The 24,934-nt window shown below is 51.3% G+C and overlaps 1 long non-coding RNA gene across 1 annotated transcript in view; it reads right to left on the bottom strand.

Moving 5' to 3' along the window:
* The window catches only part of LOC131582609 (uncharacterized), an 89,655-nt gene extending 65,879 nt beyond the window's left edge, over positions 1 to 23,776 (bottom strand). Inside the window, exons 1-2 of the long non-coding RNA XR_009278370.1 lie at positions 23,722 to 23,776; positions 2,070 to 2,123 (exon numbers count right to left, since the gene is read on the bottom strand). This is a non-coding gene — a long non-coding RNA (uncharacterized LOC131582609). The remainder of the gene's footprint in view (positions 1 to 2,069; positions 2,124 to 23,721) is intronic.
* Between the last annotated feature and the right edge of the window lie 1,158 nt (positions 23,777 to 24,934).

Genomic DNA, 24,934 nt, shown 5'->3' with positions numbered 1-24,934 from the left:
TGTGGCTTCAGCCCATAAAACACTAATTGTTCTCCTCAGATACACGGCCAGCCCTCCGGAAAAACATCCGGCTTTATTCCAACTACCTTTGTCAAGGAAATCCTTCAAGGATGAGGAAACTTTTGTTTGAGCTTCATTTAAGACGTGTCCACCAGAGCCCACATTTGTCTCCAGAGCCACAACTGGAACAGTTTACTGGGGCTTTCTCCTCCCCTGCAGGGAAACAGAGCCATCAAGGGATGTGAGGTCCATTTCAAGCACTGAAGCCACAGCTGCTTTCCCCGGTATTTTCCAAGGAGATAAGCAGGAAAACACAAAATTACCCATCAGTGCAGGGCACTGGGAGCAGAGAATTTGGGAGCAACCATCACTCAGGAGCAGCTCTCCAGGAGCACAGGCGTTAAGTGGGAATTGCTAAACCAAATCCTCACATTTCCCTAACGAAGAACCCTCCTTTATCCGGCAAATCCGGCTCTTAGGCCGACTCAGAGCAAGCCATAAAACTGACTCGGAGCCTTCCAGCCGCTCCTGCGGCTCCAAGGAACGGGCTGAGCAGGCAAATCCCAGCCAGCACGGAGAGAAATGAGTTACCACGACTCAGGGCTACCAGTGCCACCCCATTACTCAACCCAGGCCAGCTGCTTTCGTTCCCACCCAGCCTCAACCATCAAAGGCTCCGACAACTCCCGACTCTTCCCAACTTTCTTGCCCACCCAACAGCTATAAACATCCAGCGAGCCTCTCCGGTGAGTAATGGGAACAGAATCTGCTCCGTGGCCGCGCGAGCGCTCGCCGGGGGCTCTCTGGTGGATTTGGCCGCGCGCAAACGTGAGGCCTGATGTGATTTCCCACAAATGTTCCTGCCAGCGGGATTCTGCGCTCATCCCGAGCGGCTGGGGAATAAACAAAGGAGCAAAAAACACCAGCGAAGCACTGCAGTGGGGTTGGGATTGAAAAATATCCGCGGAGGGCGAGCACGTGACGGGAGCGGGGCCGACGCACGGGATCGGCTTCCCCGTGTTGGGAAAGAGGGAGGCTTGGCCTCGATTCCCTCTTCGCTTCTGCAGCCTCGTTTAGAGGAGGAAACAGAGGTAACAATTCATAAACCAATAAAACCCCATCTGAAAACCATCCCAGGAATTGGTCAAGCCCTTCGCAGTTTGCCTGGGGCGCTGCGGTGCCGGCACACGCCGGAGCCGTGAGGTGATGGAACGGGCAGGGGGCTCGGGATGACAGCGGCATGAAAGGATTTCAGGCACTCGAGCCCTGGGATGGCTCGGGTCACACACGGGGCTCCTCCTGACAGGCTCCAGCTGGGATCAGGAACAGCTGGGAAGAGGATTGAGTTACACAGGGAGAGCACAGCCGGAGCGGCAGCGATGCCCAGGTGCTCGTCCGGCCTCGCCACGTGCTCCAGGATAAAGATCCCAGGTTTTCCAAGGCCTCCGTGAGCCGCCAGTCACTCTGCACAACAAAATCCCCCTTTCCAAGGGCCCTCACCGTGAGCTTTGGGAACAGGTGGAATGAAATTCCCAGGTTTTCCGAGGCCTGTGTGAAGCCCTCAATCCACTCCATACAGAAATATCCCCGTTTCCAAGGGCCCTCACCACATTGTCCAGGAGCAACTGGGAATAAAGATCCCGGATTTTGCAAGGTCTCCATTCCTGTTCGCTCCACACAACAATATCCCTGTTTCCAAAGGCTCCCACCCTGAGCTTTGGGAATGGCTGGAATGAAATTCCCAGGTTTTCCAAGGCCTCCACAAGCCTTGACTCACCCTGCACAACAATATCTCTGTTTTCAAGGGCCCTCACACATTATCCAGGAGCAACTGGGAACAAAGATCCTGGATTTTCCAAAGCCTCCAAGAATCTCAATTCACCTTGCACAATATCCCTCTTTCCAAGGGTCCAATCACCTCTTCCTGCAATTAAAATCTGGGATGGGCAAAATACAGAGCCCAGACCTCTGAAAATCCAAGCACAGCACGAATATTCCGGCATTAAAACCTTTGGAAGTGGAATTCAAGGGGAAAACAGCACAGAAACGCAATGAGAGAAATGCAGTACCTGGTGCAGGTGTTCAGGAGGTGAATTCCCACAGCGTGGAGTCAATAATCCTGCCTGGAAAATGAGAGAGGGAAAAATTAATATTCAGTTAAAATTTGAAATCAAGATCTTTTCTAATTGAAGAAAATAAAGATAATTAACTCATTAAAGCTGTCAACACTTAGATTTATTGATTAAGTAGTAAAGGTTTGGGGCTGTATTTTCTTTACACCAAGAACTTCTGATAATAATGATGATTTTGAATTATTAATAATTATTATTATTAAGTATTACTAATTCTGCCTTCTTTTATTTGCCAAAAATAGTTCATCATAACAAAAGAATGAACTTTTATTCATCATTATTTATTATTTATTTATTACTTATTTAATGTTATTTATTTAATGTTATTTATTTAATGTTATTTATTTAATGTTATTTATTTAATGTTATTTATTTAATGTTATTTATTTAATGTTATTTATTTAATGTTATTTATTTAATGTTATTTATTTAATCGACTTGGAAGAATAATCTAGAACAGTCTTGAAGGAATCCTTTCATATGGGAGATACATGGACACGTTCCTTCAGCAGCTGATCCCTTCAGGCACCAAATCAGGGAAGTTTTTGGGAGTACAAATATTAGAAATGGGACACATCCCATTTTCTCCACAGAACTCTGGAAAAACCTTCAGGAAAGACCATTTTATTTTAATTTTTTTTGTTAAAAAAAAATAAAATTAGCAGTTAAACATCTAAAACTTCAGGACATGCTTGGCCTCAATGATCTGAAAGGTCTTTTCCAATCTGAAATTCCATGATTGTCATTCCCAGTGTTCTCCATGGGCACTGGTGGCTTAACAACCAGCCAGGTTCATTAGAGCAGCAAGAACAAGGTCCAAACTCCAAATGCCACTGAAACCCCAATAAATCCTTTTCCATCAGAGCCAACATTGGTGTTTCCTGCCTTGGAAGTGAGGGAACATCCCTGGAAGTGTTCCAGGCCGGGATGGACAGGCTTGGAGCAGCCTGGGACAGTGGGAGGTGGCCCTGCCCACCAGGGCTGGGGCTGGAGGAGTTTTAAGGTCCCTTCCCACCCAACCCATCCCATGATCTCACCCAGAACCACAGCTCTTGGGAAACGAGCCAAAATCCCCCTGCCTTCCTTCATTTGTTACAAATCCGTGAGTTTTTTGGGAACAGCTGCTGATTTCTGAGCTTGCAGGGCTGGCAGAGCTGCAAATCCTTTGGACTGGGAGCATCCATGGGGGAATCCCTGACCGACCTTCGCTCCACACCCACTCAGGGAACGGCAGCTCCCACCAGGATCACAAACCAGAGGGGAACGTGCCTCCCTGGCCCTTCTGACCCCCAGGGATTCCCTGTCAGAGCATCCGCACGATAAACAACGCGAAGCATCCCGTGAAATCCCGGCCAGGGTTCGGAATGCTCCAAGGAACGCTCAGGATACAAATATTTATGGGGCTTGATGAACTGCAGCCCTGCACTAATGAAAGCAAGGCTGGAGAGATGGCCCTGGACAAAAGGAGGAGGATTGGAGTGGAAATATTCCCGCTCCAATTCCCACCCCGTGGCAGGGCCAGCACATCAACAGCAGGGAATCTTTTCCTGGAGCTGCAGAGGGAACTCAGCCGAGCCTGGCCCAGCAGCACCCAGGTGTGCAGATGTCACCAGAACACCTGGACTGTGCTAATCCCAAACTGGGATTTCAATCCCATTTCCCTTGGTTTGAACCTTGTCCAAGGCACAGACAGGCAGGAAAACCTTTCTGGGAAGGGGGGATGGCACCCTGAGATTGCAGGAGGTGAGAACAGGGAATCCTCCTGCATAGGGGAGGGAGGGAGGGGATTCTTCCCTCCTGTCCTGCTCAGGTGAGACCCCACAGCAGCTCCAGGAACTCCAGCATCAGGACATGGAGCTGCTGGAGTGAGTCCAGAGGAAGCCAAGGAGATGCTCCAAGGGTTGGAGCCCCTCTGGAGCCAGGCTGGGAGGGTTCAGCTGCTCCAGGGAGAGCTCAGAGCCCCTTCCAGGGCCTGAAGGAGCTCCAGGAGAGCTGGAGAGGGACTGGGGACAAGAGATGGAGAGACAGGACACAGGGAATGGCTCCCACTGCCAGAGGGCAGGGATAGATGGAATATTGGGAAGGAATTCCTCCCTGTGAGGGTGGGCAGGCCCTGGCACAGGTGCCCAGAGAAGCTGTGGCTGCCCCTGGATCTCTGGAAGTGCCCAAGGCCAGCTTGGATGGGGCTTGGAGACACCTGGGACAGTGGAAAGTTGGGAATCCTCATGACAGGAGCTGGACTTGAGGAGCTTCAGAGATCCCTCCCCACCCAACCCATTCCATGGCTCAGCCTTTGGGGATCCCCTGATCAAGCCCACAATCATTCCCATGCCCCATTTTTCATCCCAGTTCCAGGATGGGGAGGTGGCACCTTCAGGAAGCCGAACTTCCCAAGGCTCTGGAAGCACTGGGAGGCTCCAGAGTGCAGGAATTCCAGCTGTGGGCAGCACCAACCCTCAGCCCCTCCCCAGAGAGCCCCTCCTGCTGCAAACTCCTGCAGACATCCTGCCCTTCCCAGCCTGTCCAATGTTATTCCAGGAATTCCACGAAAACGCCTTTCCCGTGGCATTGCGTCCCCCCTCCAAAAACAGCCTAGATAAGAAATGCCTGCCTCGAGCACACGGGAACTTCAAAGAGGCAAAGCTGCTCATCCCAGCAAATATTTGCTCCAGCTCCTGCCTCCAGAGTCTTCCAGGTGTCTGATAAATTCCTGGACTCTCCCAGCCATTCCCAGCTGGATGAAAAGCGCATCCTGAACTCCTCCAAGAGGATCAGGGAGCGACAGCAGAAAGAAACCAACCCAAGCATGTGGCAGCAGGTCTGGCCACGACGGCTTTCCAAGGAAATCAAAGCTCCCTGCGCATTCCTCGTGCTCTGGATCCACTCTGGGAGCAGATAAAAGCCACATTGTAGTGGAGGCTCCACCTCAGCCACTCCAGCAGAATCTAGGTCAGCGCGATCCCCTGGGAACGCCGGGATGAGCCGGGGGCGCTTCCGGAGGGATTTTGGATCAAGGCAGTGTTTTTATAGAGCAGCTGGCAGCCACCTCCTCCCGCAGCTCCATCCTCTCCCAAAGCCTCCACGAGCCAAGAGCGACACTTGGAAAAGGCTTCCAGCCCTTTGGAAAAACACGGCTGTGCCCTCATCCAGAGGGAAAGCGCAACACCGGGATTCTCCTCAGCGCTCCCCATACCCTGGGGCTCCTCTCCTGGCAGGTGGGGACATCCCAGCCCCTCCAGGTCCCCCAGGTGGCTGCAGACCCAAAGCCACCAGCTGTGCTCCCACCGTCCCCATTCCCAACAGGGAATGGGGCACAGGAATTTTTTTGTGGCACTGGGTTTAAGCAGGACCATCTTTGCTGGCTGGGAGTGAAGCTTTTCATCCCAGCTTTATTTTTGGGATTAGGGCTCAGGACATGGTTCCTCTTGGCTGCATGGAAGGAACTTGATGTTTTCTGCCCAAACAGTTCCACAGGGACTGGGATTAATTCCGACAATATTTGGTGGAACAGAATCCCAGGTCCAGCACGATCCCTTCGCTGCCTCCGGAGGGATGAAGGGAGGCAGAGTGCTGGGAGGGGGAGCCTTTCCTATCCAAAAACCTCATGTTTGGACTCCATTCCATTCAAAAAAGGGGAAAAAACTTCACCACCAAAGGAACAAATGCTCAGCCTCCAAAATCCCATTTTCATTCCTGTGTGGAACTCAACAACTCCGGCTCTGTAAAGCCCAGTTTTTGTTTTCTGGGTGTTTTTAACTTCCCCCTCCACCAGCATTCCCATCCCAAGGCACAGGTGGAGCTCCCAGCAGGAGGGATTCCAGAGCCAGGAAGAGTTTAGAGCTCTCCAGGGATGAGTTACCTCTTTTCCACAGGGATATTAAAGACAATTCCTGAATTTCAGCCTCCAAAAAGACAAAAGAATTCCAGGATAATCTGTCCTGTGTTCCTGGAGCTTCACCTGGCAAAACTGGGATCAAGCTCCATCCCATCAGAGCTTCCCACCCTCCTCCCTCTCCCAGGGCCAGAGGTTTGGGGGTGGATTTGGGAAGATGCAGGTTTGGACCCTGGGGAGGTCCTGCCTGTGCCACAGCAGCTGGAAAGGCAGGAAAATGGGGATGGGGAGGGAAGAGGAGGACAATATTCCCTGATTTTAGAAATTTCACGGCAGCTGGGAGTGTGAATTTGTAAATTCTGCTTTCAGTGCTCCCGTACAGGAATGGGAGCTCCACCACTGCCCTGGGCAGCTGTGCCAGCCTGGCCAACCCTTCTGAGCAGGAATTGATCCCAAAATCCAACCTAAACCTCCCCTGGCACAACCTGGGACAGGTTCCTCTTGTCCCTTGTTTCCTGGGAGCAGAACCTGCCTGAGGGGAAGTTTCACCTCATGTGAGCAAGAAAAGAAATCCTGAAGGGAAACCTCTCCCCCCCAGCCCCCCAAAACCGAGGATCAAGTGGCTGCTTCTACATCCTCACCCCAGATTTAGCAAACTCTTCCCATTTTGCATCATTCCATGCCCATTTTGCTGGGTTTATGCCACTTATCTCTGATCCAGGATCTTCTCCAGAGCCTGCAGTCTGCCTGGGTGAGCCATTTATCTCCAAACCCAAATAAAGCACATTTTTAGGCAGGGCCATTGCATGGGAAAGATGCACTTTGAGTGAACAGCTTGAATTAATGAGCCAGTAAAACTTAAAGTGATCTTTTTTTGTAGTTCTTGGCATTAAAGGGAGCATCAAGCTCCCCTTTTTTTGTTGGAATGGGTGAATGGAGCTCAGTTCTGGTATCAAGTGATGCATTTCAGGTTTGCTGTCAAACAAAGAGAAATAAAAACCCCCTTTTTCTCTCGGGGAGCCTTTTACTGACTGATAACCAGGATAATTAGATTTTAACTGGGCTGCCCACAAAGAGCCAGCATTCCAACCATCCCCTGCCTCCTTTCCCAGCTCAAAAGGCTTTGCAGGGAGAAGCAGGAAAAAAGGAGGAACCATTAAAACCCCATTTCAACAGAATCCTTGTGTTTCTCAGAGCAAGGCCATTAAAAGATGCACTGATACCTCCAGGATTGGGTTCCTCCATCTGGGGAAAAACGGGATGTTCCTTTATCAGGGCTGTGCTGCAACCTGATCCTAAATAAATTCAATTTATTGGCACATTTGCTGCAGCTGAGCCCAGGATGTGGCGCCAGCTGTGCTGCAGATGTGCTGCTCCTGCAGCCCTGGCAGTGCCCCCGCTGCCATCCCGGCTTCTGGGGGATTTTTTGGGAAATAACAACCATTTCCTCTTTCTTTGCAGCTCCTCATTCTCCACTTCTCTCCAGGTGTGGATAATTCCCTGCTCAGGTTCCAGGGGGAGGTGAAATCCTGGATGATTTCAGAGCACCCAACGCCAGCTGGGCAGGGACAGTGCCCCTCCCTCGGGAACAGAATTCCCAAATCTCTGCCTCCAGCAGCCAAGTCCTTCACCAAACATGGGATTTTCACTTTTTCCCCCCTCTGCAGAATATTTTTAAATTTATTTTTGTTTATATAAATATTTATAAATATAAATATCATATATTTAATTATATTTGTTAATATATTTAAATATTCTCTTTTATTTATATACATTTAAATATTTATATATTTATTTTATAGTATTTTATTTATTATTTTATATATAATATATATTATATATTTTAATATATTTTATATTTCTATATACTCTATTTTATATTTTCTATATTTTATATACTCTATAATAATCTATTGTTATATATTTATATTATATATATTATTTTAGATATTATAAATATCTAAATATATTATAAATATCTATAAATTATTTATATCTATATTTAATTATTTTTTTTTTCATTTAGGAAGGAAATGGGTGCCTTGGGATAAAGGAGCAGAATTTTCCAGTTAGGAAAACAAACCATCCCAGCCATTCCCATTTCCTAAAGCAGCTGAGAGCCATCGAGGCAGCAGCTTCTGCTTCCCCTTTCCACAGCTCCCAATCCCAAATCCCTTCCCACCTCCTTCTCCCAGCAGCAGGAACAGGAAAGGAGTTCCTGAGAAAACAGATTTATTCATTTTTCCCCCTAGGAAAAGGACAGATACAAGCACTTGCTGCAGAGCCAAAAATTCCAGGAGCTCTAAATCAGGTTTATAAAGCTCTTCAAACACCTGAGAGGTGAAGGCAACTGAATCAGAGGGTCACAAAAAAATTAAAATAAATTAAAATTTCAGTTAAAAATAAATTTTAAAATCCCAGCTGCTCTTTAATCCTAGAAATATTCCAACCCTGTGGACACGTAAAGGAGCTTTAAAGCTCTCCAGGCATCCAATATTCCGCTTCCAGCCGGGCGGGATGGATTTATTTGGGAGAATAACCCAGCCCCTGTTTCCAGGTTTCCCCAGGGATGCGGCTCGGGGCTCCCCTGTGCCGAGGATAAAACTGCAGGCACAGCTTTGGTGTTCACAGCCCCCTTCCTCCTTCCATGGGCAGCAATTCCCTCTGGAGCAGATCCCAGATGGAAAAGGATCCCGCTTTACCCTTAATTAGTCCCAAAGCGGCGGCACCTGCGCAGCCCGCGGGGGTTAATTAATTAATTACTTAATTAGCTGGGCGGAGCTGATGAGCCCAAGCGATTCCAGCTGGGGAAGGAAAGCAAAAGCCACTTTCAAACAAAAGGGAGGAAAACCATCCCAGCACCGCCTGCAGAACCCCGGGAAATCCATGAAAATCTTCCCAATTCCTGGCTCTTTCCCAGCCGCAATTCACGAGGATTTCGCTGCAGAGGGAGCACAAAAAGCCCTTTTGTTCCCCTTTTCCAGATGTGAGGAAAAGCTGGAGCAGGGCAGGTCACGGTGGCAGAGCCCGGGATGGGGTCACTCCTGCTCCCCCCAAAAATCCCAGCGTGGACGGGGAGCATCCAACCAAACCCGGAGAGCAGGAAGGGATTGGATTTGGTTTTCTTATTGCGAGAAAAAAAAAAAATAAAGAAAAAACAGAAAAAGAGGATTTTTAGAGATAAGAGGAACCTGCCCCAGGTTGTGCCAGGAGAGGTTTAGGTTAATTTTGGGATAAATTCTTGCCCAGAATGTTGTGTTTTTCCAAAGGGGAGCAGAGACATCCCAAAATTCAAATTTCAGGGACACTCAGGCAGAGCTAATGGAACACAAGGAGAGGAATAAAGGAAGAAAACAGCAAAACCCAGCCCAGTAAAAGCCAAATATTCCTTACAGCCACCTGCCAACAGCTAAAATCGATAAAAAAAGGGGATTAGGAGAAATAAAAGCCGTACCTTGGGGTGCCAGCGGCGCACAGGAGCAACAGGGATGAGGTTTGGGATAAATGGGGAGGAAAACAGAGCGAAGCAGGGAATATCCCATGGAGCAGGAATGGTTTCCATATCCTGAACCTTCCCAGCCCCAGGCCTGAGGGGCTGGCACCAAACCCCGCTCCGAGGAGGGGGAAGGAGCAGGAGCTGCATCCCAGGCAGCTCCAGCCTCTCCCAACTCCCAGCAGGAACACAAGGCGCAGCTCATCCCAGGAAATCCCAATCCATCCCAGTCCTGCACATCCCAGGAAATCCTGATCCATCCCAGGGAACCCCAGTTTGTTCAGCTCCCCCAGGGGCACTTTGGGGACACAGAGACCTCACTGACCTCACCAAGGGAAGGGCGGCTCTGGAGGATGCTCAGGGTTCCAAAACAGGTGACGAAATTCCCACAGCGCCTCATCCCCAAAATCCAGGCAACCGCCAAGGCCCCTGAAGCCCCCCAGGAAGGCGGAAATCATCCTCTAATCCACTTGCTGTCCCTAAAAACTCAGAAATGAGGAACAAACGCCAGCTCCCTGCACCACAAACTCACCCCTTAAGGGAACAGGGATTTATGGGCGGCTTCAATCCCGCTGCCAGGTGGGAAAATGGGATGGGCGGGGCTGTCCCATCCCAATCATCTCCTCCAGGTGCTCCTGGGCACTGATGGTCCCAGCTGGGAGCGCTGAGCACCCAGGGATGGGCACCCAGGGATAGGCACCGGCAGCTCCTGTCCCCATGGATCCCTCAGAGCCTTCCCAGGACCTGCTCTCCCCATGGATGAATTCCTTCCTCAGGAAGCTTGAGGGATGCTCTGCCCTCCTCCAGCTGCTCCCTGGAATTATCCCGTTTTCCAGAGGTTTTCTCCAAAAGAAGGGAAAAAGGATCATCCCATCCCACCCCTGTCATTTCAGGGACACCTTCCACCATCCCATGCACCAAGCCCTGTCCTGGATATAAATTTGGAATAAACTCGCTGAGCTCCAGGAATTTAATGGGATAAAAGTAGCACTGCTCATTCCAGCAGAGAATGTTCCTATGGATTGTCCCAGCTGAAGTCTCCACCTTTCAGGGAACTTGAGCTCCTCGTTTCTGTGCTGATTTGACTCTGCAAAATCTGCCCAAACCGAGGGAAATGGCATTTCCAGCATCCACAGGTTTGTCTGGAATGTTGCTGGATAAAGTTACAAAACACAACCTGTTCTGCAACCAAAAGTTTGGAGAAAAAATTCCAAACAGAGAAAATTCAATTTTTGTTTATGTGTGAGCAGCTTCACCTCACAGGGACACAGATTGTGCTGGTGGTGTGACAAGAATTCCAAGGGAATTCCATGGAAAAATGGAGGCTTTCAGCATCCAAACCATCCCACTCCAAACTTTTCAGCAACCTTCCAGCCCAGCTGCCTCCTTGCAGAATTCCCAGAGGGAATTCCCAGCCTGTTCCTGTCATGAGGGTTTTCCTTGGATCAGCTGTGGCAAAACTGAAAGGAGAGGAGAAAGCTGAGCTGGAAGAGGAGGAGAAAAGGCTTTTTCAGGGATTTTCCAAGCTCCAAAGGCTCCAAGAGCTCTGCCCATCCAAGTCCCGGTGTCTTCTCCCACTCCATCCCAGTTTAAACACCCTGCAATGTTCTGCCCTGGCTGCTCTGCCTCTTCCCCATCTCTTTTCCAGGTGAAGATCACTCTGTGGAATGACAGAGATCAGGTGTGGATCCACCTTTCCCCCACCCTTGGGAGCAGCCAGGGATCCATCAGCAGTGGCAGCCAGGAGATAAAATGCCCTGCTGGGAATTTGGGAAGGAGGAGAGGTGGGATAGCAGGAACTGGTGTGGATTTCTCCCAGCTCTGGAGCCCGCAGAGGTGAGAAAACAGAACAGCAAAGGGAGGAGCTCTGATGTGAGAGCAAAACGGGGCTGGGGGAGATTTCCAATTCCATCTGCCCTTGGATAAAGACAGATAATCAAATACCTCTGGAATGAGCAAAAATATTTCCAAAGTGATGGAAAAGCTGTTAGCAGGGGCAGCAACTCCAGGGGTTTTATCTCCCTCGCCAGGACAAAGGTTCATTAATCATCTGGCAGTTTTATGCACCCAATCTTATCTTCCCAAAGCTCCCCGAGCTCCCCTTCCAGGACATCCTGGAGCAGCACTGGAATATTGATTCCTGTTCTTGTCTCCATGTTCTTCTCTGGAATTGTTGTTATTTAGGGAAATGGGAACGTGGGCATGGCTCTGTCCTGAAATCCAGCGGAGCATTCGGGATAAGGACTGGAAAATCCTTTTAACAACAAGGAAAAATCACAGAATCATGGAATGGGTGGGAAGGGACCTTAAAGCTCATCCAGTCCCAGCCCTGCCATGGGACATCTTCCACTATCCCAGGGTGCTCCGAGCCCATCCAGCCTGGCCTGGAATGCTTCCAGGGATGAGGAATCCACAGCTTTTCTGGGCACCCTGTTCAAATCCAGGACCTGCAGGAAGGTGGGATACAAGGCCACAAGTAGGAATGAAGCCAGAACTTCCCAAATCCCTCCTCTCTTGGGAAGGTGCTGCCAGACCTTTGGAGAACACAGCTGGTGGAGACCCTGATCCTTCCTTAGCTCTGGAAAAATGGGAATATTCATCTGCCTCTTCTGGCTCAGCAGATGAGATTCCCCAGCCATCAGCTGATGTTTTTTACAATTTTTCCTGAATCTCTTGGCAAGAGATTGCCTTCCCTGACAGCTCAAACAGGGGCTGTGCTCACGCCGGGGTTGGGAACAGGCAGGGAAAGGCGATTTTGAGGAATCTCAGCTGGGGGAAGCCCAAATCCCGATTTTCCATCAACCAACCGAGCGCTTGAGGCTGGCTGACACCACAGAGGAGCTGCTGAGCTCTGGGCTCGGCTTAACCTCTGTCACAACACCCCGAGAGTGTTCCCAGCAGCTTCCCACTGGGAATTGCTGCTCAGCTCCAGTGGCCATCCCTGGGGAAGGGCTCCAGCCTGGGGGGGCACAGCAGCCAGAGGGATCCAGGGAATCCCAGCAGGAGCAGTGGGATCAGGGGCTGGGATGGGCACAGGCTGTGGGAAGAAGAACCAGAGGGTTGAAGAGAAACCCTCTTTGCTGGAGAAATGATTCCTGTGGGAAGGGCAGAGGGGTGCTGGGAATGAGCTGAAGGTGGCAGGGGTGGCAGGGCTGGAGGTGAGCACCTCCAGGATGAGCACCTCCAGGATGAGCACCTCCAGGATGAGCACCTCCAGGATGAGCACCTCCAGGATGAGCAGCAGGCCTCCTGAGTGATCCCAGCAGGAGTTTGAGCTGGTTTGGGAGCACTGGGTGGTTTTGGGAGGGAGGGACAGGAGCTGTTCCATCACTGCTCCACTGGGAACACCCAGAGCTGTCCATGAGGGACAGAAACCTCTGGAAGAAAGCGAAGCAGGGAAGAGAAACGCCGTGTTCCTGCAGGAATGACCTTCCAGGAGGTGGAGCCTGAGGAGCTCTGGAGCCACGGCTGCACTCCTCGCTTGGGCCCGAACTTACGCAATGATTTATTTGCATCCTGCCCGAAAACAAATGGATGTTTTACATATTTATATCATAAGATAAAGTCATCCTGCAGCTGATCAAAGCCAGGGCAGATCTGGAGGCGATTACAGCAAGTGTTTGCTTAACAGAGGTCATGATGCACTCGGAGCGGGCGAGGCTCCGGCTCTGCTCCGCACATGTGAGCGCTCCAGGAAGGTCGGGAGAGGCCCTGGATCCAAGTGCTGCCTTTCCAAGAGTTCAAGCAAAGCTGAACCTGGCTCCTCAGTCCGGCTCTGGGACAAAGGATTGGTCAAGGGGAGCAGTGTTGTGCTGTGTGTGAAATAAAATCGAGTTTAAGGAGGTTGGTGTCCGATGGAAGCTCAGTTTGGCTCATTTGGAGTTCTGGAGAATTCCTGAGGGAGCTGGGAAGGGGCTGGAGAATTCCTGAGGGAGCTGGGAAGGGGCTGGAGAATTCCTGAGGGAGCTGGGAAGGGGCTGGAGAATTCCTGAGGGAGCTGGGAAGGGGCTGGAGAATTCCTGAGGGAGCTGGGAAGGGGCTGGAGAATTCCTGAGGGAGCTGGGAAGGGGCTCAGGCTGGAGCAAAGGAGGCTCAGGGGGAATTTCTGGCTCTGCACAGCTCCCTGCCAGGAGGGGACAGCCAGGGGGAACAGGGACAGGAGGAGAGGGAACGGCCTCAGGCTGAGCCAGGGGAGGCTCAGGGTGGACAGCAGCAGGAATTTCCCCATGGAAAGGGGGATCAGGAATTGGAAGTGCCCAGGGAGGTTTGCAGTGCCCATCCCTGGAGGTGTCCCAGGAATTCCTGGAGGTGGCACTCAGAGCTCCAGGCTGGGGACAAGGTGGGGATGGGGCTGGGACTCTGTTCCTGGAGCTCTTCTCCACCCTCAGTGATCCTGATTCCATGGCTCTGGGAAATGGGGATGAGTCTCCAGCAGTTTCTGTGTGCAGATGAGTCTCCAGCAGTTTCCAGGCTCTGGAAAAGCTGGGAGTAGAGGACAGGGATGCTCCACTCTGCAGGCCTGGCACACCCTGGGCTGGCCTTGGAGGGATTTTCCTGGCTGGAATCTGAGGTTACCACTGAACCACACAGTTGGGAATGGATAAAGGATAAAGCAGTTTCCTCCTGGAAAGCCTTGCAGTGGCTGGGCAGAGGCTACAAGATCCAAGGATGACCAGTCCAGCCTGGCTCTATACTGGGATATACTGGGAATACTGATCCCATCCCTCAAGCTGGGTGTCCAGGAGACTTTTCCAGCTTCCACCCCCACGGGAAATCCAGGCTGATGCCAGGGGATGTCCCTGGTGCATTCCCTGCCACTTCACTAAATGTCATCACATCTGCCTGCTCCCACTGAAAGAGCAAATTCCTGCTCTTACACTGGAGCCTGGATTCCAGCACTGGAAGAGCCGAATTCTCCCTGAAAAACAGTCGGGAATTTGCCTTCTCCTGATTTTACAGCCCTGCAGAGCCACACCGGGACCTTCCCCTCTTTCCACACAGCACAAACGCCGGTGCAAGGCTCGGGAGACAAATCCAGCTGGGATTTGCAATCCCTGAGATCTCAATTCCGACCCCATCCCGACACAGAACTGCGAACGAGCTGCGGGATGGGAACATTCCCCTCCCGTTTAACGGGATGCTGAAATGAAAACCGCATCCCTATCTCCGCTGTCATCCCATCTCCCGTTACCCCGGGAGAGCTCAGTGTCCCTCACTGCATCCCTAATGAACGGGAAGGGATCCCTAATGAACGGGAAGGGAGCCCTAATGAATGGAAAGGGATCCCTAATGAATGGAAAGGGATCCCTAATAAATGGGAAGGGATCCCTAATCAATGGGAAGGGATCCCTAATCAATGGGAAGGGATCCCTAATGAATGGAAAGGGATCCCTAATGAATGGGAAGGGATCTCTAATGAACGGGAAGGGAGCCCTAATGAATGGGAAGGGATCCCTAATGAATGGAAAGGGATCTCTAATGAATGGAAAGGGATCCCTAATGAATGCCGTGTGTCCCGGGAGGAGGCGGGAGGCTCCCGGTGCCTCCAGCATCCCGAGCCTTCATCGCCGTGCCGGGGATGTCAGCGGGATGCTGATAAGAGCCTCGCCCCGCTCGTTATCAGCGTGTGAGGGCTCCCCTGGGGCATTCCTGAAGGCACGGCTGCCTTTGGGAATGCTGCGAACCCCCGGCAGCCCAGGGGTTGGGAAACCGCAGGAATTTTTGGCGAGGATTTCCCGTCAGTGCCAGCGGAGGTGACTCCAGGTCAGCGGCTCCGAGCGCTGAACTCAGGGATGCTCCAGCTCTGCCGAGCGTTTCCTCCCCTCTTTCTCCTCTCCTGTTCCTCCTCCCCTGATCCCACAGAAATTTTTTCCCTCGTATTTAGTTCCTTACACATCGCTAGAAGAGAAGCCAAAGCTCCGGCAGCACCGACCAGCTCAGCTCAGTTGTGTTCAGTGCTCCTCTGAACCCCAACTTCCCCGGCAGTTCCAGCCCTTGAAATTCCCGGGGATCTTCCCATGAAAAAACCCCGTGAAAATGTGCTTGGAAAAGAGCAAAAGCCTGGAGATTTAACAACAATAAAAAAAAAAGCTACAGGTTTTAGACAGAAATCGTCTCAGCAGCATGAACAGGTCGGAGCAGTCTGGGCATGGGGCAGAGGCTCTGCCATGGAAAAGGGATTATTCGGTCTATAAAGGGATTTTGATACAAAATACGTGAAAGAACCAAGACTTCCTGTAGCCAAATTCCTGCATAAAACATAAAACTGGCCCAGACTTCAAACAACACCTCAAAAACTTTCCAGCAGATCCATTAAGAGCTGGGTTTTTAAGGAAGCCGAGAGAACCAGGGCTGCCACCCAGCATTTTGCTGATTTTATTTGGGAAATTCTGTGTTTCTCACCACCTACACTCACTAAAAAGGGCTCACTGCGAGTTTTAAGGACATTTCTTTGCTTAAAGGGCAGAGGGGATGAATCCAGGCTGGATTCTGCCAGGACTGGGGAGCAGAGGTGCCACAGCCTCCACCCCACCTGATAACCTCCAGATGTTGATGGGATTTCCTCAGGTGGGCACCACGCTTGGCTTCCCCATATCCAGGGAAAACCAGACCTTTTGGGATTTGCCCTTCTGCTTCCAAGACTTCCCTCACCAGAATATCCGAGTTCTGATCCCCCAGAAACGCTGCTCCACCAGGACGGACACGGGGTGAAAAACGGGAAATGACCTCCAAATAAAGGGTTCACATCCATTTCCCTCCCAAAAATCCACCCCCTGGATCAGCCTCCAAGCTCTTAACAAGCCTAATCTTGATTTTCCAACTGAATTCCCCCAAACCTCTGCAGAGCCCTCAGCAAAGGACAGATTTCATCCTTCTTATCGGAGCTTTGGAGACAACATTTATCTTCCTGACAGGAATCAGCTTGATTCCCCAACACGGAGACAAAGGAAAAGGCCACGAGCCCCAGGAGGGCCTGGATTGTTTCAGCTGCTGCAGCTGAGGGGTGAAATCCTGGAGAGGAGTGTTTGTTCCCAGTTTGTCTGCACGTGGAGCTCTGGGATGGTTCCAGCACACTGGGGCTGGTGGGAGCTGGAGCAGATCCTGGCTGTGCACACAGATCTTGATGGAATTTTGGGATGTTTGGGATCCTGGGGGCCCTCCCCAGCTCCTGAAGCCACGTTCCTGCTGGCTCCAGGGCTGGCTGGGCCACGGGACAGGGATGAAATAATTTTTGGATTCGCTATGGGAGCAGTGAGGGTTCAGTGGAAGGGTCTCCCAAGGCTTGGGAAGGAGATGAAAGAGCCTTTGCCCCGTTCCAGGCTGGACAAATGGTTCCCAGCCCATTCCCACCTGGTGAACCTGGACAGAACACTTTGCCAAAAGTTTTGGGATGGAAGGAACCTCAAAGCTCATCTTTTTCCAACCCTGACACTCTCCACTATCCCAGGGTGGATATCCTGCCTGGATATATCCATCCAGCCTGGCCTTGGACACTTCCAGGGATGGGGTTTGTGCCCTGGTCAAGATGGGGAAGTGCCACAGGAATGCTGGAGCAGCTCCCTAAAGCCCCAGGCCTGCTGTGCCCTGCGAGGGAAGATTTTGGGAATTGTTTCCACCAGGTTCCTGGCAGCTCCTCGGCTGCCAGCACCAGTCCCAAACTGGTTTGCAGGAAGGAAACCACTCCCATGCTGGGCACCACAGGCTCCAGACACATCCAGCAGCTGGGACAATGCACCACAAATCGGGATTGGGCAGAGCTGGAATCTCCCCATTGGTGGGATAAGTGTGGCAGCTGCTCCAGGGACAGGAGGGAAGCAAAACAAATTCCCTGCCCGGGATGGAGATCCTGGATTTGCAGCCTGGATCCATTTTTCTAGGGAATTCTCCATCCTGCTGGAGATGGATTCTGGACAGGGAGGGAGGAGGCACCTGAAACATTCCCTGAGCCTTGATTAACACCTGGTTTTGCTTCAAAAACATCTTCCTGGTTTATTATCCCGACTTTGAGCTGCTTCCTGCAGCTCCACAGTCCATCTGGGATGTGCCAGAGATCTGCAGCCAGGCAGAGCAGCCCAGCCCCAAAAAACACAGTGTCCTGCCATGGAGAGGGTGTCTCCATGACCTTCTCCTCTCCAGGCTTCCAGGTTTTATTTGCTTGAACTCTCAGTTCCTTTTTTATGGCTCCCCCGAGCTGACAGGCTCAGCACAGGCTCTGCTCCCATCATTCTGAGATCCAGATTCCAGACAGAGCTTGCCAGCCCCGTGGAAAACAGGTCCTGGGAGCTGGTGGAACCAAATCCCAAGGAAACAACCAACAAGGCTGCTCTGGCTTTAAAGGAAAAGTTTCCAAGCCCATTTTTTCACCTTGAGCGGAGCCAGCGGAGCTGCCCAAGGCTGGGATTATCCCAAGGGCAGGTGCACACATGGATCACCCTCCCCACCAGCCAGATCTGAGCCTGGAGAGGCACCTGGAGGTTTGGCCTGTGGAATCCAGCAGAACTGAAGCGTTTCTGCCTTTGGCTGAGCTCAGCCTCCCTCCCAATCCAGTCATCCAGGGGCCTTCCAGCCGGGAGCTGCTCCCTGCCCAACGGAGAGGCTTTTATTGGGATTCAATGAATGTGTCTGACCCAAGAGCTCCACGGGGATTTTCCTCAGCTGCTCCTCACCCCTGGCTGGATTTTGGGTGGCAGAACATTTGGGTTTTGGCAGCAGCTTTCCCAGGATCTGCAAAGGAGCAGGCACCACAGGCTCATAAAGCGCAGTGGGAATTATGTGCAAGAACGGCTCGAGCACCATGGAAAATCCCAGCTGGCCCAGTAAGGGATGTTCCCCTCCCTGCTGGGAGCACCAGCACCTCTCACTGAGGTCAAGGCAAGTAAGGATCCAGATCCTGCAAATTCCAGCAATGGAATGGGTTCCTTCTCCCCCATCCTTCCAAGCCAACCATCACCAACCCCGTTTTTCCTCTTGAAACCAAGATATTTGAATTGTCCATGAATATCTTCCAGTGGAGGGGCAGCTGAGGAATTGCCCTTTGGAATGTTTCCAAAGTGGACAATTCCAAGCCCTGGGAGCTCCCCACACTTTTAAAGCCTGACTGAACTCCTCAGATTAGGAGCTGACTATTTTCAGGGTGACCTTAAATGCCTCTCTCAGTGCAATGCACTGAGCCCATGGCAGAGCCAAGGCTTGGTTCCAGCTCTCCTGTTTCCCGTTCCCTGATCCCACAGACTCCTCCCTGTGATTGGTCCCTTCCACAGAAGAAGCCAGCACAGACCAGCTCAGCTCGCTGGGTTCAGTGCATTCCCACATGAGCAGGAATTCCAGCTTCCTGGAATTCCTGCTCACATCCCAGCCCTTCAATCCCACCCCATGAAAATCCCCTCAAGCCAGACAGGGGCTGGACTTCTGGAGGCACTTCCATGGGGGAAGGAAGGAAGGAGCTGCTGCCCTGGAATAAAAGCTGGACAAGACAATTCCACACAGAAGGCAGCAGTTGCCATCCACAGCTGCAGAAGCCAAACTGGCTCCCAGTGGGATCCTGCTCTCCCCAAAAGTGTCCATCCCTCCCACACTCCCCAGGACCACCTGGATGGGGTTCCCTTCCCACCCCACATTCCCAGCCCCTAAAGTGCCTCCCAAAACCCCCAACAAGAGCCCAGTGCTACTGGGAAAGTGCAGAATTCCTTCAGTTTATTGCAATATAAAAACTCTTGCTGGGATGGAAGACGAGGAATGGAAACACATCCTCAGCAACCCACGCACGGTCTGGCTCCCACTGGCTGCTCCATCTGGATCCCACCCAGCTGCAAAAATGTCTGGGAGCTCCCAGAGCTCTCCAGGGAGGGCTGACCCCAGTCAGCTCCTTATCCTGGGTGTTGGATCAGCACAGCCTGTCCTTTCCTGACCGTTCCTCCCTGTGGGGCAGCTCATGGTTCCAATCTCCCTGCCCGTGATTTCCTCGGTTTCCTAAGCAAGCTCTGTCCTTGGATTTGCTGAGGGATGGATTCCAGTCCCTGCCTGGCTGCAGGAGGGCCTGTGCCCCTCGGTCGTGGCTCCTCTGAGTCACTTTTTGGCCAGACACAAAGCAAAACTCTGCTGAATGGAGCAGCAAAGCCAAAGGCCCAGCTTGGGCCTTAATTTGATGACAAACAAATCATTCATCTGCTGTGACTGAGGTGGGAGGGGAAAGGTCCAGGCTCCAAACACAGCCTTTTCCCACTGGAAATGTCCTTCCCACTCCTGGCTGTCACCTCTGGGCCTTGCCCAGCTGGGGAGGGCAGCAGTGACCTTGAGATGCTCAAAGCTCAGGTTTGGGGGCTCTGAGATGGAGCAGCCCTGAGGTGTTTTATTGTTTTAAAATCACACAAATGCTGTAATAGACTCCACTGGGAGCAAATCCCTGGGAGGTTTTCCCTGCTGGAAGGGGCTGAACCTCTCCTTTATCATCTCCAGTGCCCATGAGGGCAGAGGAGGTGGGGATGGGGGAGATCCCTCAGCTCTGGGCCTCAGTGCACAGCCAGGACACATTTCCACCTCACTTCACCCTGTTTCTGGGGTCTGGCTGACACAGGTGAAAGCAGCACAAAAAACAACATCCTGAAAATGCTAAAAGCTCGGGAATGCACTCATGGAGTGGGAAGGAGTCTCCATGCACATTCAGGGAGGGAATATTAACCTGGCTTCACTTCCACAACATTTCTGTAGGAATAGGGCCTGTGAGCTCAGCAGAGCTGCTGCAGGGAACAGGAGCAGAGCAGGAGGGGGAAGAAGAAGAGGAACTGAACAGGCTGAGACCTGGAAGGAAACAGGAAAAAAAGGGGAGAAAAAGGGAGGAAAAGAGGGGGAAAAGGGAGAGGTAAAGGGAAGATGTTGCTCCAGATGGCAGGAGCAGGAACAACCACTGGCACATGCTGTCATCCAGCTCTGCCTTGGCTTTACTTTGCCAGGAATTAATAGGACAAAAGTAGAACTCAGAGCAGTGCAGCAAAGCCAAGCTTTGCTCCAGGAGTGGGGAGGAGACAAAGCCTTGCAGCCCACTGGAAATTCCCAGGGAATCTCTGTTTGGAGAGCAGGGTTTGGTGGCACTGGCTGCAGCCCCTGAAGGATCCAAGGGGATCAAAGACCCATCCATCCCAACTCCTGCAAAACCTGCTCAGCAGCTCTGGGGTTTGTCTCTTCCAGGAGGTTCCTGGCACTCACTCTGAGGCAGGAATGGTTGGTGGAAGCCAGGGTGGGCTCTGGATGGGTTGGAGATTGTTTTTTTATGGGTTTTCTGTGGTGTTGAAAGAAATCCTTCATTCTCCATGACCTGGGAGCTCTTGGGGTCGTGCTGGAGCTCTGGAGCTCATTAAATCCCAGCACTGAGGCTCAGGAGTTGGAGCGAGCTCCCTGAGTTTTATTGGGGATGTCAGCACCACCTCAGGGGCTGCTCCCAGCCTTTCCCTGCCTGCAGCATTCCCAGAGGCTGGAAATGGGATGGGTTTTCCACACCAGCAAGCCCTCAGAGCTGTGCCCAAGCTCCCTGCGCTGCCACCAGGAGCTGGCACACCCCAGGAATGATCCCAAAGGGAAGGGAATGGCTGCTGGGAGAGGGCAGAGGGGGCTCTTGGAAGGAATTGGCCTCAATGACTCACCAAAACCCCAGGATTTACATTAAAGCCCAGATCCAACCCCCTGGATCCAAACTCCTTTCCCAGGAGGCACAAGAGGAGCCCACAGGATCCATCTCCCCGGATCCATCTGCCCTGTTTCATCCCATAAATCCTTCCCTGCCTTCCCACTTGCTGGAAGCAAATGGTTTTCAGGTGGCCCCAGGAAGAGAAACACAAATCCAGCACATGATTTGGATGCAGGGATGGAGCTGTCCCTTCCCTCAGCCTCCTTGTGTCACCTCCTGCTCTGGGACAGGCCAGGCCTTTCCTGCAGAGACAACTCCAGAGCGACTCCAGCCAAATTCATCCCCCCAGTTTTGTCCTGCCCAGGCCCAGCTGAGGGAGGTTGATGTCCAAAGAGGACTCAGAGCTCATCCCCTGAGGATTGTGCTGTCCAAATCCACCTCAAACAACGTCCAAAGCCGTCCCTGAGCAGAGCCCTGTGCTTTCAGCCTCATTGTTATTCCTAAAGATCCCAAAGTGTGCCCACACTGGAGCCATTCCCAGGATCCTGGCCATCAGGAAGAGCTTGTGCCCATCCCAACCCAGCTCCACGAGGCAGGACAGAGGCCTCTGGAGCCTCCCACTGATTGTAATTAATGGTTTTTAATCTGCTGCTGCTGAGGGGAGGCCGACAGCGCTCCCGTTAACTCCATCCTTCTCTGGAAGCCCACAGCTACAAACACTCTGTGGAAGGCCCTGGTGCCATTGTGGGAAGGGAAAAAGGAATAAAAAGTTGAGAATGTCAGGAGGTGATGGATTTATCATCTGCTCCTGCTCACGGAACGAACCCGTCACGAGCTGGGGGAAGAGCCAGCATTGGAGAAGCCGAGCTGGAGATTTCCCCAAATCCCTGAGGAAAACAACGCTCTGCTAATCCCAGAGGCTCCAGGCCAGCACTGAATATCCATTAGGCTGGGAAAAAGCCAAGACTCCAGCTCCAGGCCTCTGCTTTCACTCTTTGTGTTGGTCCTGTGCTCGTTTTCAGGGACTCTGTGGCAAAGACACATCCAAAGGCCACAGGGCCACCAGAACCTCAAAAACAACCACAATTTAAGGTCTCCAGAAGAAAGAAGCTCCAACACATCTCCCTCAACCCTCTGGGAGCTGTGGAGATCTCCCATAGCAGGAATTCCCCAGCAGAGCAGACCACACAGATGGAACCAGCTGGGAAAAAAGGGCCTGGATTTTTTTATATCTATTTTTTTTTATATATATATCTCCATTTTTTTCTGCTGTTGCTTTAACCTGCAGACAGTAACTCGAGGAGGTGCCGCTCATCTCCTAAAGTTCCCTCCTGCCCAACCTTAAATGACATCCAGGGAGACACAGAAAACCCTCTGAGCTCCCTTTTGGCACAATCACAAAGCACAGAAGCCGAGCTGGGAAGTCCCCAAAGGTGCCAGCACATCTCCAGACCAGTCTGACACCCTCAGTGTCCCAAAACTCCCCTTTTTCGCCTGAAATCTGAGTTCATCTTGAAGGCAGCACTTGCATAAGCACTTCTGCATGTGGTTAAGTTGTAAAACTTGGCCCAAGGTTTCCCTCACAGCGGTTTGAGTGTTATTTTAGGGGGGAGGGAGGTTGTAGACACTGAAAATCCAGACCTACCCAAGCTTCAAATAAGTCTCTTTTTTTTTGTCCTGCAGACTGAAATTCCTGGAGTTGAAATCCCTGCTCTTTTTTTTGGAATAGCACCTGGGAGAAGGTTTAACCCCCTGAACAAGCACTACCTTAGAAAAAAGGAAGTTTATCAGTTCTGTTCTTTAGAGGGATATAAATGTATTATTAACAGCATTGGGGATTATTAAAACTTGGGGAAAGCAAATTAAAAACTAATTCTGTCCTCACTATTTCCTGATTTTTTGTGCTTTTCCTACCCTGGAGTGGGAGGTGCTGCACAAGAGGGGAGGGATGGATGGGAAAGGCCTTCAAGTGCCTTCCCTGCCTTGGATTTTCCTTTCCTGCTTCTTTTCACTTCCCTGTCTCCACAGGCTGGAGAGGGAAACCCTGGGAGTTCCCAGAGCCAAAACAGTTTGGATTTTCTCCTCCTCACCCCTTAATTTGCATGAAATCCTCCTTTTTCTGCACTGCATCTTCTAAAATATTGTGGATAAAATAGGAAATAAGAGCAAATCCAAACTCTGGTGATGTGAGTGCAGCCCTTGAGCAAGGAAAACCCAGCACTGGGGAGAGACTCAGGGAATTCCTCAGGGCTGAAACCTGCCCTTAAACCTGTGATTAAACACAACTAACATGAGCTCAACAGCAAACTTTAACAGGGGAATAATTGACACCCAGCTCTGGAGCTGATCTTTCTCACCCTGTCCTTTGTTATATTGTCAATTTACACAAATTCCAATCATTAGGGAAAAAATCAAATTATTTCTCGTGCAAGGAGAAAACAAACTTGGGCTCCTCTTCCATCCAGGATGGTGGAGAGAGATTAAATTAGGGAAAATACAGATTCCTCTGCTTACCTTGCTTTTGGAAACACTTTTCCATATCCTTGTGAGGTTCCTTGCAGGGGATATTTATCCTCCACAATAATTCCCCATCCTGCTGCGGTTCCAATGGTTTTTAAAAGGATGCAACAGAAAATCCACTAACCTGGAGGCCCTGGGGGCTGAGAGCTCTCAGATCTCTCACTCCTGAGGGAGTTTCCTGAAGGGAATCCTGTTTTTCCAAGTGGAACAGCACAAATTCCTGGTGAGAAGGATCAGAATTGGGTTGTGTGTTAAGGAGGATTGTCCGGGACAAAAGCTGCACCTCAAACGTTAAATCAATGAAGGAGAGGGCTTGAAAAAAAGTGGGAACAGATTTCTGTCAAATTCTCTAGGATTTTCCTTGGGATGTTGTTTTCAAGACATGGATTCCATGAGACCAGACAGGTGAGCACAAAACCTCCTTGGATCAGCCACAGGTGCCACCTACTCATGGCTGTTCCTCATCCCCACCCTTGGAAAGGAGATTTCCCAGGCTTTCCAAGGTTTTCCAGGGAAGATGCCATTTGGGAATGTCCCATCTGCTGCTCTCAGGGACAGTCACCCACAGGGACACCCCGGAGTGTCCCTGCTGGCAGAGGATCCACAGGAACCTGGAAGCTCTGGAGGGGCTGGAGCTGTCCTGGAGGTGTCTGAGCAGCCTCTGGATCACCCAGGGGAGGGACAGGACTCAGTGCAGGTGTCCCTGCAGGGATTCACTTCCAATTCTCAAGGAAAATTCCTCTGTTCGAGTCAGGGAGTTCAGGTCTCGCTAGCCCTGAGTTTCCTGTTCCTCCTGGAATATTTTGCAGATTTAAGCTACCCCAGGTGGTGATTTGGGCTCTCTGAGGAAAGAGCCATTATAAATTCCTATCAGTTCCTCCCTGGGAGGGTGGGAAGGCCCTGGGATGGATTTCCCAGAGAAGCTGGGGCTGCTCCTGGATGTCTGGAAGTGCCCAGAAGGTCCCTCCCCACCACATCCCATGGGCAGGGGACAGCAAGGACAGGACCTGTCATGTCCAGAGCCCCTTTAATTCTCCAACTCAAGAGATCCAAGGTCAGTCTAGAAGTAATAACGAGTTGTTTTCCATCTTTCCAAGGGTCCCAAAAAGCAGAGAACTGGATGAAAGGCACTCATGACTCCTCCATGCTGGCAATTACAAGCTCCTCGTTAAGACCTTTGCTGAAAGAAATGTAATTTAGCCACTAATGTGGCTCTACCCAGGGACAAAACACAGCAAGAGCAGCGTGGAGCCTTTATCTCCCCACTCTCCCATTAATTTTCCTGCTCTTTCAGCACCCACATCCCTGGCTGGGATCTGCTTTGATGGTTTGTTGGT

The sequence above is a fragment of the Poecile atricapillus genome, chromosome 10 (genome assembly GCF_030490865.1).
Source record: "Poecile atricapillus isolate bPoeAtr1 chromosome 10, bPoeAtr1.hap1, whole genome shotgun sequence".
Lineage (NCBI taxonomy): Eukaryota > Metazoa > Chordata > Aves > Passeriformes > Paridae > Poecile > Poecile atricapillus.
This window is presented reverse-complemented; position numbering and strand designations above follow the sequence as displayed.